The sequence below is a fragment of the Rhea pennata genome, chromosome 7 (genome assembly GCF_028389875.1).
Source record: "Rhea pennata isolate bPtePen1 chromosome 7, bPtePen1.pri, whole genome shotgun sequence".
Lineage (NCBI taxonomy): Eukaryota > Metazoa > Chordata > Aves > Rheiformes > Rheidae > Rhea > Rhea pennata.
Window position 1 is genome coordinate 1,049,309 of NC_084669.1, and position 15,232 is coordinate 1,064,540.

Consider the following 15,232-nt stretch of genomic DNA (forward strand, 5'->3'; position numbering starts at 1 on the left):
TAAGCTGGTGGTTGCTGATTCCTGTTTCTAAGGAAACAGGCAATCAGCTGGTATAAAAAGACATCTTTTTAAATGCTCAAAATTGTTTGAAGTCTAATACTGTTGAGCCGCACTCTGCAGACTTAACGGCAGACTCTCTTCTCTATTTTGTAACCAACTTTCCAACCAAAATAATCAGAATTTCCTCTGGGACACTGAAAACCACCAGAGATCTACTACTTTAAAGAAAATTTTGCCACTTTTAGATTGTCCTTCAAACTATCATAATTTTACGAACTGCTCCTGGTCTGGTTTATGGTTTTCTTATTACAGGTTTATTTATTAAAGCTTGACCAATCTTTGACCAGGAGAATGTGAAGTCCTCCTGTCCGGTGCCCTCCTTTGCTGCAGCGTGACCTTCCACGGGGCTCTGTGAAAGTGCTCCAGACCGCGAGCTTTGCCGTTCTGCGCTCCTCAGGTCCAAGCCGATGCTGGACGACTTTTGGTCTTGCCCCCCTGGGGTTTCTGTTCTCGGGAGATTACGAAGTCTTACTCTTCTTCCAAGAAGTTCATCATGCTTGTCCCATTTCTCAGAGAATTACAGAGATCTGTGACCACGTATTTTAGCTTTGGACACCAGGAATATTCAATTCCTTGGACAACTACTATTTTTACAGGGCAGGATAGCAAGTTTGTTGTCACATGGGAGCTTTTACTGGAAGGGAATGGGATTTGTTTTCTCCATACAGATGCTTTAAGTTTCAAAAGACTGCAGGACCAATACAAGCAGCTTTCGGAGTAGAATTTCAAGTGGAATTTCAAGCAGGTTTCACCACTGTTTTCTCTGTAATGTGCAATAACATCTTTCTCCTCTCCTTTTCCCCATCCCTGCCTGCATTTCCTTGGGGTTGTACCTTCTTCCTCTGAACTTTTATCTCTGTTATTCTCCTTCGCTCTCTCCCGTGCTCCTGTCTCCCACGCGCTCGGTATTCATTGCACTGCCATCTTCTCTCACTCACATTTTCATGCCTCCCTCCAAAAATGACACGTTTATGAATCAACATAAAACTTGTTCCAGCTACTGTTCCAAAAAAACCACCACGCACACTCGCTGTCTTCTCACCAGCCTCTCTCCCCAAGGGCTGAGAGTCTCCTGCTGACACAGTGGCTGATATTTATTTATTCATACTAGGTTTGTCTGGGTAACAGTTATGTTTTTGTGCCTCAGATTCTGACATAAAAAGCAAAGTTACAATCATCAAGCACACCTTTTCCCCACTACTTGTAATCTATTGTTTCCTGCTAGTTGGCAGCTTGTTCCTGGGGTGCCACCATTTGGCATGCAAATATGTTTTTTTTTAAAAGCAAAACATAATGTAGATTCACTGGGACTGCATGTGGCAGACTATTGGCCTGCATAACATTGCAGACTTATTACACTTGCTTATTACTCTTAGTGTTTCCCTCCACTTTTAATGTTCCCTATGCTCCTTGCTGAGTTTTGTTTCAGCTTTTCAGGATAAAATTCTTCTTTCCATTATCTCAGAATGCATATGCATTTTTTTGCATTATTTCAAGCAAAATAACAAACTGGAGTGCAAAGAGTTAAAGCAAATCAGCTTTATCCCTGATTTAGTTGGGAGTTCTTGAGAGTTAACATCAAACTTTTATTACGTTTTAATGTAGGAGTTTTTTTTTTTTTAATGCGGTTGTTTTGCATGAATATACTTCAAAGGAACAGCACAGAAAATATTCTGAACTATGACTAAGAACCAGTGATCAGCAGAATAATCTCCATCTGTTTTACAAAATCAATTCTTACAGCAGTTGGCCAATAGAAGTATTTCCAAATGAAATGGAAGCATCAAACAAATGCATCTACAAGTAAGAACCTCTGAGTAGATGGTTCGTATGTGCAACAAATAATGATCACAAAGGACATCTGTTACTGCTTTCAACAGGCAAGAAGCCTCAATTTGCAAGCACCTTGTGTTGACATTAACTGATATATGGGGATACTAATTCTCCTGTGAAAAGGTTATTAAAGTACCTAGAGATGATGGAAAAAATGAAATAAATAGTCACAAAGAGAAAGAACTGATTGATCAAAATACAGAAGATATATGCAAATGGAACATTGCTTTCCTCTTACATTATTCTTCCTCTTAAGTTTTATGATGTCCATCCCTGGAAATGGGTGGATTTCCAAAAGGAAGTAATAAAGAGCGATTGCCTGATGCATAGAAGATGTAGGTGCATATGTTAACGGCTTGCAAGCTCAGAACTGCAATTTGCTAGCTCCCTTCTCAGCGCTTGCCAAACATTTCTAGCACCTAAAACTTGTTCATCATCATTTTGAACAGAAAATTCCCTTTGTGCCAGTAATTATCTTTCTGTCTACTTGCAGAATCATTTAGGTATGACCCTAGACCCTAACTTCCAAGAAAGCCCCCTTGTAATCCATATTAAATAGCCCCTTCATCTGATATGATAGTCCCGTGGGCATGGGAGACCTCAGCCACCAGCTGTGCTGCCAAGGCAGATGGGGATGTGAGAGTCACAGCATCAAGAAGCTGGGTTATAACTGTAACTTAAAGGCAAGATTTTGGTTCTAGTGTATGCTGTGCTGCTGGGATTAATTCTGATTTGTCTAATTATGGTTTAATAAGACATGCACACACACCCCTGGCAACGTGAATTGCAGCCCAGGGCTTTGACTTCCCAGGCGTGTGTGCTCATCTGATGCTGTAGTGGGTGTCGCATCCCTCATGTCTATAACAAGTTTGCTCTAGGAGCTAAGGAAAGAGCCTCTATTTTCCAAATGGGTTGGAGAGACCAGCCATAGTGGGGGCTGTAAGATATTTCTTATTAGTTGTGCAAAATGGCTTATGAGGAACTGATGTTGACCTGAAATAAATTACAGAATTTTTTATAGCTGTAGACTAGTCAGAAACCTCCCTCTCTTCTGCATGAGCACTCACTTGCCATTAACACCCTGATCTACAAACCACTGCTCTCCAGCACGTCTGCTCTAGGAAGACTGCACCAAAAGCCTCTTTGCAGCAGTCCAAGGACGACCCGACTTTGTTCTTGCTGCTCTAGTAACTCTTTAACCAAGTCTTCAGTGCCGAGTGCCTTTACTCAAATTTGTATCCCGTGTCCTGTTGGACATATTTTCTCAGTAACGTTTTCCTCTCTTCTCTTGTGAACGATGAGAGATCCTTGCTGGGTTGGATTGGGATCTGGATGGGAACGAGACAGGCAGTGCCCACAGAGCTGGTCCAAAAACCTACCAGCAAAACTGTGACCTGACAGAACTAGACTGTAAGTGGCAAAACATGAGATCTTCCCAGCTTGGGCAGACCTGGGGATACCTAGTGACGTTCAGAGAGGAACCAAGCGTACCTGAGCAGAAAGAGGGGAAAAACAGGGGCTTTCCTTTAAATTTCAGTGAAATAGAGAGGACAAAACGAGCTTATCAGGGGTCCTGGAAGTGCTGTTGAAAACAGTGCGTTCTCCAAAAGGGACAGCTGATCTGCATGAAAAGGGCAGTCAGGCTCTGACAAACCAGCAGGTCTTTGGCTGATGAGGCTAAAGGTGCTCTTAATTAATCTATTAGTAAGGAACATTCTTTTTTTTTCCTGAAGAAAGCCCATTCCCACCTCTTTTATTTCTTGTGAATGGAGTGGTGTCCCTTTGTCCTTCCTGGCAGGACCATGTCCTGGGCAGACCATTGGCTGTAGGCTGTGCCGCGGACTCTATCGCGGCAGTGAGCTTGCTTCGCTGGCTGCGTTAGCACCTGAGCCAGCTTCCTGAGGACTGGCCTGTTGGTGGCTCTGGAAGATCTGCCAGAAGCTACAAGCTGTGTTTGTATTTGCATTTCTTCAGGGACATGGGACTTGTCTATGGTGTCTTCAGTGCTTCACCAGGTAAAGGTAGTTAATGTGCTTGCTTTGTCCAAACTGTGTTTCCCATGGGTGAAAGGTGGAACTCAAAGGCAGTCCAGCATTGGCTGGTACGATAGCAAAAGGAAACTTTGGGGGAGAAAGTTACACATAGACCCATGTCTTATACCAAGGTGTGATGTTCAGTCTATGTGCTGTGTTCATTGGTATCCTCCTTCCGGAAGCTTTGAAGTTACCACGTACTGTAGTAATGCTCTTTTCCACATAAAGAGAAGTGGTTGCTTTTAATAAACTTTAAGGCTAAGCTATCTATGTAAAAGAAATTCTTTCTAGATGTGGCTGGGGGAGATTGCTGTAGGCCTTCAGAGAGCCATGAAAGTTTTTACTGGCTGGATCTCTGTTAGAATGTTTATTTTCTGTTTAACCTTTTCTTCTCCCACCCTCCAATATTGCAATAATCCCAACTGTTGGAAACACACAGAAGCTTAGAAAAATATGAGTGCGGAAAGCAATTAAGCATTAAGCTCTTATCTAGTAAACAAACAGTTTTTATAACTAAATAAAAATTATCATCCATTGAGTATGATGTGAAATATTTGACATGTCTCCAACACTGCCATTTCCTTCTGAATAATTATGATTTAATTATTTTCATGGATATGAATGCTTTATTGCAGAAAAAAATAGAATGAGAAAGGTACTGATGTTAGAGGGTGGATGGTGGTGTTAATCTCTCTCCAGCTGTCATGCGTATTATCGGAAGAACCATTTTTTTATTGACTGCTGCAAGATTAAAAATGAAGTTGCAAATGACCGTGGCACATACAGAGCTGCTGACAAACAGCCCAATATCACAATGAGGTAGTTGAAAGAGGTCAGGAGTAAGCACAAAGTACAAAATCATAAAGAAAAAGAAGCTGTAAAAAAGAAAAAGGGAAAAGACGAGCAAAGGTAAAGCTAGAAAACGGATCGTCGCTGCTTCTTAGGATCTCTGTGGGCAGCAGTTATGTGAAAATTATCTTTTCTTTTCCTGGTGGTATATTGTCTTACACTGTGCTCTCTATATTTGCTCTTTAAATACAAAGCTGTACTTGAGGCCTCATGTTCAAAGCTAAACATAGGCTATGAGAGAAGGGCTGAGTAACTGCCAAAAGGCTTAGGAATGGGAAAGGTTGAAACATCAGCTCAGGAGAAGATCCAGTTCTTTCTTTCTGGTTGTTCGTGCAATAGTTTACGCTGATCATAACTGATGTGGCAAAGTCAAGGTAACGCATGTGTACTCCTGGGACCAGGGGTTTAGTGCCTGCTGCAGCTGCTCCAAGAGGAATTAGCATTTTGTAGAGAAGTTAGTGATATGCCTGTGGGAGTGAGATGGAATTTCAATACATAGTGCAGGAGATGGACAGACGCACGGACACAGCCTGGAATCGCCTGCCCTGCTGCTGTGTAGAAGGGGCTGTGTTGAGCTGCAGAGATGCCTCCACTCTCCACTGCTGCTGTTTTCCGAGCTCCTAAATCTCCCCTTCAAACAGAGGGATCCCAAAACAAGGCCCTCACCTGAGGGACTTGGCCATTAAGTAGTTCCAAAACATTCCATGTGAAAATCTACAAAATCAGACCCAGAAAACATGACCAGAGGAGAGGACATGCTCCATACCGTCCTTCACTCTGCACCTTCCACTTAGCAAAGCAGCTCAATGTTAAATTGCTAAAAAGAGATACGGAGGAACGGACTCCAGCTCTTTTGCTGAAGTAGTTGCAAGCTGATGACTCTCTTTCTTGGTGGCCACCTCATTTATAACAGCAGGTTGCCTTGGTGGGGGCCACTGACCCTCCCTGCTGCGGAAAAGCCTGCAGGGCTCCCCCAGGCTGAGGAGAAGCAGCATGAGAAAGTGGTACTGCAATGGGGCGCAGCACGGGGAGCTTGGGGGTTCTCCTCGTTTGTATGTAAAATCCTTGGCAAAAACCACTGCCTACTACTACACCCGCTCTTTAGACAGCATTTAAAGCCAGCCCGTAACAACTGGGAATTCTGCTTTCTGGCTCCTAAATATATTTAAGAAATCTGTCCCCAAATGATTAGTCTGCCGTTTCCTTCTCAACGGTGGTCTCCCTTCTGTCTGTGGTGTGGGAAGATAGAAAAAACCTCTGTGTGCGCCCTGTAAAGAGATGACCTTATTCCTTGCGCTTTTCTCCGCTGTGTATTTTCTAAAAAACAAACTTCCATGCCTCCGAGGAAGACCAGACCCCCATGCTCTGCTAGGTGGCGAACTTGGGCATATGACAGAGTGCTCCTCCATTAAGTTTTACTGGGGTGTCCTTTGGGTTGCAGGCTCTAGCTGTTTCTCAGACTTCTTGGATATTTAACTGGGCTGGGAATTGAGCTTATTTCTTGCTCATGAGTTTTACTACTAAAAGCTATAAAATAAGTCTTTACTGAAGTGGAGCCAAATGTTTTGCAGCTTGTATAACCCCCGTGAGTTTAGGCATTGCAAGCCTCCTGATAATTCCAAGTCCATTACTTACTGTCACTGTACCAGAGAGCACACAGATCTCTTAGTAGTTTTTAAGCTTTAGCAGATTGCATAATAAAAGCAGCAACAGCAATGGAAGTAAAACTTATAAATCATGCCACAGAAAGGTGGCAAATATTCTTATTCTGAGCATTCTTCTAGAATTAGTTTATGTTGATTTATGATCTAAATCAGTTATATTTCTCTTTTGCCAGTGTCAAGAATTGCTCGCTGGGAGCAGAATATGCCATATAGCGCAATGCGATATGACAACAGACCGAGGAATAGAGTTTGAATTATTTTGTATGATCAACTGCTGAAGTCACACTACATCAAAAAAATGTTTTCTTCTCTATTAATTATTTAGTAACTAAAATGAGATGGAGTTTCCCAGGCAGAAGTGCAGTTCTGCTGCTGTTTCCTGCTAAAACATCCCCAGTTCCCAGACAAGCACTAACATCTCCTGGTGTTTATGGTGTCATGAGGGTTGTCATGGTTACTTAGGGTTGTTACGGTGCTGAAAACGAGCTGCTTTAGGTGTCCATGAATGGTGCAGGCAGGAAGATCTCCAATCATGGATAAAAATGTGGGTCAAACCATACTGTGGTCAGAATGCTGTCATATACAGCTCCATCCTGGAAAGTGCAGGTGACCCATCACGCTTCTGCTGGCTTGCGCTGGCCTGTTCACGCTCAGCAAGATGTGCGGTTCTCTCTGGCACGATAACGGTTCTTATCTGCAGGAAAAAAGGTTTCCAGATTTGCTTTTGGCTTCTCATTTGGAACAAAAATGGAATTTCAAGCATGGGTTTGTGAAATCAGGAAAGTGGAAGCATAAAAAGCGGGACAGTAAAACAGACTGGAAACTGGGCACTCCATGCCAATGTGTTAAAACTAGGTCCGAGTCCTACTTTTAAAGCAGGAAAACTAGGAACAGAGTGTAGTAGAGATGACAACCTGCCTCTTTCACTATTTATTTAAGCACTATTTGCTGTTCAGTCTATATCTTTTCTTTTTATAGAACATCTATATGCAACCATATTGCTAGAGGTTCTTGAGGACGCCAACAAGAGCAGCAGAGAGGTCCATTAACCTCTCCAGTACTTGCTAGAATTTTGAAAAACATGTTGGGTGAGAAGGAAGGGGTTTGGGCTTCCTTCAGGTCCTTTTGCTCTGAAGATTTCACATCTGCCAGTGACCCTCAGGGATGTGGTGGCTTCACAACAAGCACCTGAGAGGGGCTTGTTGGAAGAAGTCTGCTGAGTTTGCAGCAGTGCAATACTTAAAGCACTGTAATCCACAGTGCAGAAATGCCCAAAGAAACATCATTTTCAGAATAATGGTATTGCAATAGCTGAAGTCTATCTAGAGTCCAAATATGAGGGCAAATATGGCTGCATACAGTGCTGTTTAGAAGATCACGATAGTATGTTGCTCTGGTTCCCATTCATTCATATCTGTTAATAATGGGGCTATAACATAAATAAGTGCTCCACAAGCTGCAATAAACATATTACCCAAGCAGAAACCAGAACAACAGGGTGGCACGTTGCTGAAGATAAATTATAAAGATCCACTGGTAAGTACTGAGGCTCTTGGATCACAAGGGTATTTTTTCAGTAAACATTTGAAAGGTAAAATTAAAGCCTTTCCAAAGCCTAACCAAATTTATAACTTTTAAATTATAAAGGATATCACACTTCTGGTCCAAATTAACTTTTTAGAATTTACAGAAGCAATAGTCCCTAAACTAGCCCTTCAAGTTCTTTATTTTCTTAGTATTCTCTTGGTAATTCTCACCAACAGGCTCTAAGTAGCTGTAGTTAAAGTGTGCCTGGCTGCATAATAAATACAAATTAAATCTGAGGCAAGTAGGAAAAGTAAAAGTACGCTTTCATCGAAGAATTAGTTTGGGATGTAACCTTAATGTTGCTGCTGCTCAACTCCTGCAAACCTCGAGTTTAACGGTGCTTGAAGCTTGAGCCAGCTGGCCCATCGGGGAGCACAGGCTGGGCCAATGTCCTGCTGAGCTTGAAATAGGGATGCACGGGCTTACAGATACAGGCTGTAATTCAAGCTAGAACAGCTCATCAAACACTAATTCAATCATTCTGTACTGCCTATGGCATCACTCTGGGACGGTGCTTTTGCAGCATGGGCAGCCTCGTTTGAGCTAGAGGTAATTACTTCGGTGAAAATGACCACAGAAAGAAAGGAAAGGGTTGGGGCGGGGGGAAGGTTGTGGCTTTTCAGGTAAGATAGAATTTATTCTCTTGGAAAGAAAAAACAGATCAGTGATGTGTGTGGGTGAGTGCTCCAAGAAATGGGTCTGCAATCTTTCACTGAAATGTGGCAACAATATGCCATGGAGTTATCAAATGATTACAGTCTTATAAAAAAGAGGCGGAGGAAAAGGCTTGGAAGAGTGGCAGTGATGGACTGGTGATGGAAATAAAACACCGTGCTTCGGCTCCATGTGAAACCTATTCAAAATGGAAGAGACGCCAAAAAAATGAGATTTCCAAGGTCTTGCTTCAAAAAAAAAAAAAAAAAAGTCAAGTCAAAGTAGCAACATACCATCAAACAAAGCTGCCAAGAACTACAAGAAAAAGACAGCTTTGGTATCAGCAAATGCATCAATATCCTTGAAAACTAAAGAAAGAGGGGAAAAAAATAGCCATACTAACTGTAGGAGCCTTTCCAGAGGCAGTTCTTACGTTACTCTCCTGCAGCCAGCTTAGCAAGATGCAGGAGTGGTGCCTTTTCTGTGTGTGTTTGCAGGATTTTAGGTATAACCTAATTGATGATAGGGCTGCTGCCTGCAAACCCAGAGGTCCCTTCCTCCTTGGGAAAGGGACCTGTCCTGAAACGGAGCTGATACGCCGGTGCAGGCCAAAGCTACTCCATGGATTGTACTCTGGGGAGCATCACCCTAAAGTTGGCTAGTCCTTCAGTGGGGAGAGGGAGACATGGGGGCCGGTGGTGTCTCAATAATTACTGACTTTACGCTTGGTCCTGTCCATGCTGAAATAAGGTGGCTTCTGGAGGCTGTTGCACGGTAATGGTCCTGTTGCAGAGAGGAAATAGACCTTTGACTAATGTGACGTTTCTTTGTAGTCTTAAGTCACAGAAGGGTCCCTTTCCTGAAAGGTTGCTCCAGAGAAGTCAAAATATGGTTCCCGTTTCCTGTAAATAAATGCTGTAGCTTTTGACAGCCTTCATGGATCTAGCTTTAAATTTATTCTTTGTATATACAGTTTATCAAGAGGGGTTAGAAACATCACTTTAAAACAATGTGTTGTTGCTCTCTGGAAAAAACAATGTGTAAATAATGTTTCCTCAAGCATTTCATTTATATTTTAGCTTTCAAATCCAGATTTTTGAAACTTATGTTTTCAGTGTACGTTCATCTGACTGACCTAAATTATCTGTTCTTGTTAAGGCCTTTTTTTTCCCCTCGAAACTATTGAAATTCATGGGAATGCAGTAACAGTCTCTCGGCTTCAGTTTGCTCTAGGTATCACAAAGCCCAGCAAACCCAGGCCACGTCTGTCTTCTCTGGGACTGAGCTTCTGGACCAATAGAGTAGGCATTGCCTGTGTCTTCTTCGGGCTGCCTCTTTAAAATTGTAGAAGACATACCGCTTACTAGCTTCCAGAATACGACATAGCACTCAAAGTATTTAACAGCAGAAAAACTAGTAAGGTAAATTGACTTACAACTTATTCTAACGAGAACTTGTTTCCCCTCCACTCTCATAATCTAGCAGATGCCAGTTTCTTTATTAAGGACCTTATGCACTTAAGATGACAAGGGTATTTCAGGACTGGGTTTTCATATTATCTAAAATGGAGCATTTTTTTGTAAAAATAAGGACTAAGCCAAGAAAAGCCTCACAGGGATGATACTACCCCAAGTTTTTCACGGGCCTGGGCATCTTTAAAGCCATATCTTGTACTATCCATAGTTTTTAAGAATTTTAAAAAGCAGGAAATTGGGAGAGATTCACGGCTGTGGGTGGGAAACGCTGAAGTCAATAACTTTTGCTTCTGATTTGTGTTTATTGCAGCTCCCTCGATGATATGGGGGATTTTGCTTGTTTTGCTTTGCTCACCTGGTGTTGGTGTTCCTGGCAGTTTTGCTGTTCCATTAATATTGACAACCTTTTGTCCCTCTTCCCTTTGTATTTTCCCTGTTGCCTACTTAAGAGGTTGCACTGGATTTTTTCAACAGCTGTGTCTTTCTGCCCGGTTCGCTGATCCTTGCACAGCACACCTGTTAACAGAGCGAACGGATATTTTTGGGGTTCGATTCATACGGATAGCTAATTTTTCAGTTATTCAAGTTCAGTCTGTATAACTGCAATTTCTCCAGTTTTAAACACCCCATCAATTTTTTTAATGAGAAATTAATTCTATCCTGTTTCAGACCACCCTTTCACTTCTCTCTGCTGGTTCACAAAGGCTGTGAGAGGCAGGATGCAGCTGTGCTGAATACAAGACTTCAGAAGTAAGATGAAACTTTTTTTTTTTTTTTGAGAATTTAGGTAAACAAAATGTTGAAATGCTCTAATTTCTCAAGCTTTTATTCTCCATCTTTGATATGTGAGTGTGTCTAATAGAGAAATAGTAAGACCAAGGGCTGGAATCACTGGAGGTAAATAAATGCTCTTAAAACAATCTCTCTAAGGTGTTAAATAGAGTATTTCAAAGACCTGGAATTGTATAGTCTTAATATGCCTTGGAAGGTAGAGCTAAGATTGAAATACTTTTAAATATTTGGGGGATGGGAGAGAAGGGAGTCCTGAAAGTCTTTTTGAAAACTGCTTCTTTTTGACCAATATTGCTTTTGATGTCAGGGTTGACCTGTTAAGAATTGTTTTTTTTTCCTTCCCTTCAAAGAAAAAAATATAGCAACCCAGATGGCATTTAGCCAGCTCAAATGACAGCTTTCTCCCTTTGGATCCAGACTGTTTCTCATCTCAGGCTAACTGCTTATCAATGAAGAATATCGCAGGGAGCTTTGGAAAGCTCCTTGGGGGGGGGGACAGGATGGGAGCACCGTGCTGGGCGTTCTCGTGCTCCTGGGTATGTGTTTTGGTGGCAACGCCACCATCACACCTTACGATTCAAAGGGTTTATATGGATCCTCTCGTTTCTGCTCATCTGCCGACTTCTTTAGTATCAATGAGTTCTGTGATTCAATTCCGCTTTTAAATTTTCCTGTTGATTGGTAATCTGATGTTATTTTTCATGCAATGTCCATGCTGCTCTCAAGTTCTCCATGTAGTCGCAGAATCACAGAATAGGCTCTCTGGAGATCATCTTGTCATAGTCTTTGTGGTAGTTTTCTGGGGTGTTTTCCCTTTAAAACTTTCTTAGTGATGTGAGCCATAAATATTTGTCCATGGTGGTAGTTTCAAAATCACTGAAGACGATTCAGCCTTTATAATCATCCAGGCGCTCCTGAAAGTCTTGCAGCACGTGCGGATGTAGAAGAGAAAACACAGCTATAGTGTCTTCTGCAGAAAGTCTCCTCACCAATGCTTTTTCCAAGTGAACAGGTTTACCTGTGACGAAGAGCCCTGCTGATGCAAAAAGGCCTCAAGTATCTCCAGTCTGAATCCAATTAGGAAGGAATTGCAAAGCACTCTCATCTAGCAGGTTAATGCGCTTCTCTTATTTTTTGGATTGCATGCAGAATGCACTTCATTATGGGTGCTCTTTGCTTACCTCCCAACATTATTAACTTCTTTCCACATCTTTCTTTCATTTGTTGATGTATTACATATAAATTGCAGAGTAGCCTTTGGGCAACTCCTTAATGTAGGCAAGCCTTGAATGCATGAAGCCTTGTTACCCAAGTTTTGGATAATCTAAATTTCAGATATTTCCCCTGAATCCAAAATTCATATAGAAATAAAATGTGATCCCAAACGCTGGTTATCTGAATCCTTCAGACATCCCCCCAAGACATACAACTAATCAGGATCACTGATATATTGCATTTAAGCATCCTAATTTCATTCAGTCAGAAAAATATCATTTTCTAGTAAAAACTGTGGCATGGTAAGTCTGCTGGATCCTTTTAGTAGGATTTAACATTCTCATTTTCTTTTTAACATTTACGATTAAAATCAGTGGAAAGGCTTTGACTTAGGCACTTCTAGATACCGCCCGTTGCTGAAGAGTGGCCAGGTCCAATCCGAAGGCTTAAAGCCCCGTTCCACCGTGGCGGGTTCAGAAGGACCTACAGCTTGCGGAGCAGAGTTTGTTTCTAAAAAGCCGTGGCAACGCGTATTAGCAGGCCCACATTACTCGGAGCCGAGCCTTGCTGAATGACAGCCCGTTTCACAGCTTACTGAAGTTTCGTGTGCGTTTTTTAAGAAGCCGAGAAGGCGAAAGCGATGGAGGGCAGCAGCTGCCACGGTACAGAGCACGTGCTGAGCTGCACGTTTCCAATAGACACGGCGAGAAAAATGTTTCCAACAAGAGCATGCTTTAGTGGTTACGCGTTCCTGATGGTTGTTGAACCCTAACCCCAGTGGCTGCCTCGGCAGATGATGCCTTTTCCCCCCAGATGTCTGCGTTTTGCTGCTTTTTCCTGATATCAAGCGTTTTTCCCGTCAACCCTCCAGGCGCCCTGTGCCGCTGCTGGGCCATCTCCTGCTGCTGATTTGGAAGTATGTTACCCGCTCCCTGCACGACAGCCTCTGCAGCAGAGAGGTTCTGTCTTCGGGGGATTTCTTGTTTTGGTTTATTATTCTCTGCTCAAGTCACATTAACATAATTTTCAAATCTTTTCTCTCAGATTCGCAGTCTGTGACAGACTTGCATATTAGCAACTTATTTGGAAGGATGGTGCAGATGCAAAATTTAAGAGGTGTATTATTGTCCTAGACCAAGTGACTTGTGAATATATTCTGGCTTCTCTTTCCACTATCTATTTCTTTCTGTTCTCCAACTCATTATTTTTGTTAAGGGAATATACTACTGCTTTGTGCTTTGCCACAATTGCTGTGGCTTTTATTAGAGGCATCAGAAATCCATCAGTCTGTAGCATCTTCTCCCATCATGCTCTGGAAACTCCTGAGCTTTAGTAATTCATCCAGACGCTTATGTGCATCCTGTATGCTGCCAAGCATTGCACGTCCTGCACAACGGCAAAGCATGTCCTCTCCAGCACACTATTTAATCCGGGCTTTTCTCTGAATGCTTAAAATGCAGCAACAGAAAGTGAAGAGCTGAATAATGAAATAACTTCCAGGCATTAAAATACCAGTTCCTGCAGATAAGCTGAGGTGCTCATCAATCCGCATTTTGATGTCATTCCTGTGATGGTAATATTGAAAAGGGCTGATTGTACGTTTCCACAATTGCATTTGAGAACGTATCATTTCCTGCATGATGCTGAGTGAGGGCCTTGACCTGTTTACATCCCAAGAGGACATAAAGAAAATGTGTGTTACAGTATGTTGCCTCCTAACACCAAGGGACATGCAGAAAGCTGCTTCGTATTTCAGCAGTTTCTACCTGCCCTAGTCGCATCAGGACACCTTGGGCAGTTGAGGACAATCGCAGTAGGAATGAAGGACTCAGAGCAGTGAAAATCCACAGCTTATCTGCAGGCTTTCTAGACTGCATCCAAAATCCACTGGTTTTTCTGCCACAGGGAGCTCTGCAGAGCCAAATCTTTATACCCAGAGACCTCACTGAAGTTAGCTGGGTTTTGCACCGGCTCTTGTCCATCTGCTCTCAGGTGGGTCATGGCCATGGGCTGACTTTGTCCATAGCTTGTTTTTTAGAGTGGATGTCATACACAATTCTTGGGCTGTGACATTTATATGGCAACATCAAATGAAAGGTCTTTGTCAAGGGAGGTGGGAGATGCAAATCCGCATTCCCTCAGGCTAAAGAAGGAGCTCTCCCAACCACTGGGAGAGTGGGAAGGCTGGAGGGACCTGCACGTATACTCCCTCCTGGTCCCACTTTGTGGATGGTACCCAAGCACAGCCTTCATTTTTATGGTGATTTGGTTTTGCTTGAAAACTTCCAAGCAGAAAAAAATGGAAATTTGTAATGTTGTTGGCAAGAAAAAAAAAAAAAAAACAGGAGAAACCTGATTCGTAGCGAGGCTGATGGTTTCTTTATTATTGCTTGAGCTCCAGGACTTGTGCAGTGCTCATTAGGTACGACCGTGACAGAAGCACGGGGCGATGGCAGGTCTTCAGTGCTTATATGTTGCATGGTCTGCACTAAATTTTATCATCGTTCTAAGGGAAAGGCATACAGTTTATCAGCACCTATTAGAAAACCTGATGGAGAACGGCTGGATTGTAAAGACATCAACGAACATTTGTGTGGTGCGGATAACTTAATTACCTTGGGGGGGTCCTGTTTATGAACGACATGAGGGCGATTTTTGAAATCGTGTGTGTTGACAGATGGGTAAACTTGACACCAAATGTTAATCTTCATTGTGGATAGCACTAAGAACAATTTTAAAAATCGTGTTTTTGTGAAATAATGAAAAAGTCTTGTTTCTGGCTTACAGGCTATCTGATTGAAAAGCAGTATGTCTGTCTTAAGACACTGACTTCTGGAGAGGCAGCGGCTCCCTTGTCCACGTGCTTCAAGGGAGGGATCTCACAGAGCTTTGTCGAGATGACCTCTGGTCCTGCTCGTGTCCCCAGTGGAGAACCAGCCCCAGCCACTGGCTTGTGCCGCTTCCAGAAAATGTTTTTTCCAGCTGCAGGCTGCACGACTCGGATGCTTTTGCAAGTAGCATGTGAAAGCATATAATTATTTAGTCCATGGAGGCGTTGCAGAAGTGCTCA